General features: G+C 37.8%; 1 pseudogene; it reads right to left on the bottom strand.

Annotated features, from left to right (window-relative positions):
* Positions 1–884: 884 nt before the first annotated feature.
* Positions 885–2,260, bottom strand: LOC119520884 (annotated as a pseudogene).
* Between the last annotated feature and the right edge of the window lie 2,823 nt (positions 2,261–5,083).

Genomic DNA, 5,083 nt, shown 5'->3' with positions numbered 1-5,083 from the left:
TACCTGAAAATATTTAAACCTAATTTCCAAAATTCTAATTCAATCAACATCTCTGTATATTATCTCAGAGAGCATTTTCAGCAAAATTCCCAGGCATTAGTCTTATATTATATTATATTAAACTACATATATATATATGTGTATATATGTATATATATTCTACTCCTTAATTTTCAAGACTTAAAAGTAAAATAATTTCCATTTTCTATTTCCCACCAAATGGCACTGCTACCATCCAGGCTTAGGAGTCATTATGTAGAAAAGAATAAACTTCATAATCAAACAATTCTCCTCTAAAATACAATAATTAGTATAGGCTCTGAGGCCCTGGCTAGTCCAGGCTGGGAGAAAGAAATGAAGGGAACTCAGGGGGGCAGTAAAACCAGGTGGCCTTTATAACAAAATACCTGGAAGTTTGAGTTGAGGGGTTGGGGCTATGCAAGTGGGTGGTCAAGAGTCTAAAAATAGTCATGGCTTGGCTTCTTTTACTCTTGGGTGGCTCTCAGTATAGGGTGTCTGAGGGAAAAACTATGCAGATCACAGAGGAGGAAGGTTCCAGGCTCCTTGGAGGGGCCAGACTGCTACAATCATGACAGAGTAGGGAGTGAAGACACATAGTCACCTGTTTCAAAGCTGAGTGTTACCTATAAAACTCAAGATAACAAATCTTCTTTGAATTGTAAACTTCCACTCAAATATAACACTTAAAAAAAGTATTCAGTTCATATTTTGAGTCTTTTCAACAGTGATACACAATATTATTCCCTTTGGAATCAGTGCTGTTAAATAAAAATATACTAAATAGCCATTTCCCAAAGCTGCATTATAGTTGGGCACAAGTATTCTGAGCTGAGTGAATAATAGTGCTGTAGGGTGCATACATGTTAGGATCCAATGAGCATCTTACTAAGGAGGGCATCATAATAGGGACTGAAGACCATTTTTTTATACTTGATGAGGTGAACAAATTTAATAGCAACTTCCTCTAGCTCTTTCTGTACTTGACTCAACCCACCAGATACTGTGGGGAATGGCTTCTGATGACCTGAGGCAAGGTAGATTTCTAAGGTTAGGATAGGAGAATCCATGATCCTGAAAATGGGGTCATTAGGACTGGCCAGAGCCTGAATTTAGCCCTTGAGCACTGCCTCCTTGTCAGAACACAAGGGAAAGGCAGCTGCCCACTTCCATGCAGACTTTCTCCCCAATGGTAGTCAGTGCATCCTTCAGATTGAAGGACAGAAGATGCTTACCTGTTAGCAGAATCTTGACAATCATCTTGAATTTCCCAGAAAAATCTACTTGGAATCAAATTCCTGGGGATACCATGCTGAACCTGACCAGCAATATGGTCTCCAGGATGGTTAGATGCTCCAGCTAAAGCTGAAGCTCTTGGAAGTGAGACTGGTCCATGAAAATTGTTTCAGGGAAAGATCTCTGGATGTGGATCCATTTCAAAATTTCAAGTAGGCATACTTCTGGACAGCAACAGGACTTGGCAGTGTAACATTGCCAGAGCAAGCAGCCCCTCCTACAGTGGGCAGGATATTTCTATACTTCTAATTTATAAGGTCATCTGCAGCTTCTTCTAGCCACTGAGTAACAAAATCCAGGGAGTTTGGTTGCTTCTCCAAAATCTCTTGAAACGTCTTCCTTTCATATTCAACCAACTGCTGCATGAGATGTGGCCTAATGCTACTGACTGCAAGTTTTGCCATGTCCACTTTCATTAGGCCCACCACAGAAAAAAATTGCCTTGAAAAGTGGCACTATTTCCTTAATGCTCTTTAATTTCTTAACTTCCTCCTCATGAGCAGGTGCACACAGTGTCCCCATCATGCCAATAATGAATTAAGCCAGCTCAGAAATGTCTAGAGCTCCATTCTGCTTCGTGCTTCATCAGATCCAGATCTAGGACTTGCTATCTGGTTTCTCAGTCTAGGGTGGCCAGGCAGCAAGAAAGATAGGAGAGTTTCTTTGATCTCCTCTACTAGTTTGATGACATGGTCATATTTTGGGGATTTCTTCACTTAGCTAGACACTCAAGCAATCCCAAAAAAAGCTTTATGTACAATCTCCTTTATTCTCTTCTCCAAGAGTGAGGTCTTTGCACTCTTTGGGAGCTGGGAGAGACCAGCTTTATTCTTTTCTGTAAAGTTTCATCACAACCTTTCACAGCATCTTCAAGGCCTTGCTCAGAATCATCTGATTTTGATTTTCCTGCTTCATTTATATAGGACTAGTCAAAGTTTTCAGACATTTCTGAATGAAATTTATTCACTTTCCTGCCTTGGATTCAGTGTTTTGCCTGCAGCCACTCTGACATGCTCAGATAGAGGTGGATGCTTTGCTAGGGCTGGGGACTGATGAGAGACAAACATGGAGGTTCAGCCTCTGCTCCACAGATGCCGCATCCCTCACCATGCTTCCTGAACAGTGATTCCTCAACTTAGGGAAGAAAGAGGCTGCTTTAAGCCACAAGTCTCCCACTTCATGCAGGGTGGCACCATATTTCTGTATTCCTCCTTATTTTTGAAAGACAGGTGCAGGAGATACAGAACTTTTGATTGGCAGTTTTTTCTCTTTTGGTATCTTAAATATATTATCCCACTGCCTTCTCACCTCTATGGTTTCTGATGAGAAATTGGAACATATTATTATTGAGGATCTTTTATATGTGTTGAATTGCTATTTCTTACTGTTTTCAGAATTTTCTCAATCTTAAGCATTTGACATTTTGAATAGTATGTCTCAGTGTATGTATATTAGGATTTATTTTGTTTGAAGTAGGTTGAACTCCTTGAACATGTATATTTATGACTTTTGTAAGAGTTGTGAAAATTTCACCCACTAATTGCTCAAATATTATTTCTGTTGCTTTACTTTCTCTTCTCCTGGTACATCTATGAAATGTACATTTGTGTGCTCCATGCTTTCCCTCAAATACCTAAAAAAATGCTCAATTCTTTTCTGTTCTTTCTCTATCAGTTCTTCTGATTGTATGATTCCAATTGTCCTGTCTTATAGCTCACTGATTCTTTTTTCTGCCTGCTCAAATTGAGTATTATATGTCTCTAGTGTATTTTTAATCCCTTGTATTGTGTCATTCATACCCATAATTTCTGTTATATTTCCTTTGTGTACTTTCAAAATCTTCGTTTTGTGTTCACAAATTTTCTTCTTAATATCCTTTCTTTTTGCATATTTTCCTTCATCTCCTTGAATAGACTTAGGAAATTTCTTTGAACATATTTGGTTAGTTGTTCCAACTTCTAGTCTTCTCTGAAGTTTTAATTTGTTCCCTTGTTTTTCTGTGTCTTCATATGACTTAAAATTTTGTGCTGATATCTAGACACACGTGTTCCTTGATATGTTAACTCTGAATGCTCATTTCTCCCTCTTCTCTAGGTTTTATTGTTTGGTTCTGTGTTTTTGATCTAATTCTAGACATTTAAAATAGTCCATGTGTAATACTTCATTTTTTTAGCTCTTCTTCATCTGATTTTTGCTATAGATATGTGGTGAAATTTTTAATATTGTGTTTTTGTGCAATTGTTTCACTGCAGTAGAACTTCCTTTTCTCTGTTTCTTCTTTGGGAATCAGAGCTGTTCTGTTTGTTTTTGTGCAGACTTTTCTCCCCAGCTTCTATAATTTGTTTACATTCTCTTGCTAACACAGTGTCCAATTTTCCTACACTTTTTAGTCTGGGACTCATCCTATCTTACAGCAGTCAAGTTTCAATGCCCTGTTTATTTCTCTGCAAGGCTTTCCTGTCTCCAGTTTCTTCCCATTGGGGTACTCTGGAATAGCAGACTAGATCCATCCAGAAATGTGTGTCAATTCAAAGTCTCTTTGACTTTAGGTGAACTAACAACTAAAACTGGATTGGTCACATCAGGTCTTCCCAATCATTCTAGGGTGGTATATCTCCAACCTACCATGAGGGATCTTTTCTATGTAGTACTCCTCAGGGCTCTTGTTCTGCCCTGGCTCTCTGTGGGGTTTGGTCCATGTGCCTGCATATGTGTGGATTTCAAACTCACTGCTGGGATTTATTCCACAGACTGTCAGTGGTAAAAAGGTCTTGGGGCCATGTTGCCTCAGTGTGTCTCTGGAGATGCCCAGAACTGAGTGAAGGAGAGGAAAATGGGAAGTGATCAGCAGACTGGGATGAGCTTTTCCTACCTGAGATTTTCATGTTTCTATAATTCAGCATTTGTAGAGTAGTTCCCCAATTTCTACCATCCTCCTGAGTTTAAAACAAGCGGAATTTTTCCTTTCATTTGCCAAATTTCTAAGGAAGCTTTTTCAAGGAATGTTGGTGTTGTCACTCTGTTCTAGGTGTTTTTATCAAGAAAAGGTGATTGATTTTGTCAAATGTCTTTTCTGCAAGTGTGATGATTAAGTGTTTTATCCCTTTCATTGTGTTAATGTGCTATATTACATTAATTGATTTTCTTCTGTTGAACTGACCTAGCATATTAGGTATAAATTCCATTTGATCATGGTGTATAATCCTTTAAATATGTTGTTGGATTTGGTTTGCTAGAATGTTTTGAGGATTGTTGCATCTATAGTCATAAGAGATATTTGTCTTTAGTTTTATCTTTCTAGTGGTATCTTTATCTGGCTTTGGCTTGAAGTGACATTGACTTTGTAGAATGAATTAGGGAGTATTCCCTCCTCTTCAAATATTGGAAGAGTTTGAGTAGAATTGGAGTTAAGCCTTCTTAGCATGCTTGGTAGAATTCCCCACTAAAGCCATATGGTTCTGAAATTTTCCATGTTGTGTGGTTTTTGATTACTGTCTCAATCTTTTTACTAGTTATTGGTTTGTTGAGTCAATGTGAGTAGTTAAGCATTTGTCCACTTCATCTAGATTATGTAATTTATTGGCATAATCATATCATATACATAGTATCCTCTTATAGTCCCTTTTATTTAAGTTCAGTCAATAGTAAGGTCACTCTTTTCATATCTGGTTTTCAATCTTTGTAACCTGTTTCTCATTTCCTTTGTCATTCTAGCTAAGGGTTTTTCTATGTTATTAATCTTTTTCAAAAAACCAACATTTTGTTTTGT

This window comes from Choloepus didactylus, chromosome 26 (genome assembly GCF_015220235.1).
Source record: "Choloepus didactylus isolate mChoDid1 chromosome 26, mChoDid1.pri, whole genome shotgun sequence".
In the NCBI taxonomy this organism is placed as follows: domain Eukaryota; kingdom Metazoa; phylum Chordata; class Mammalia; order Pilosa; family Megalonychidae; genus Choloepus; species Choloepus didactylus.
The sequence above is the reverse complement of the archived record's forward strand: the minus strand, read 5'-3'. Positions and strand labels throughout refer to the sequence as shown.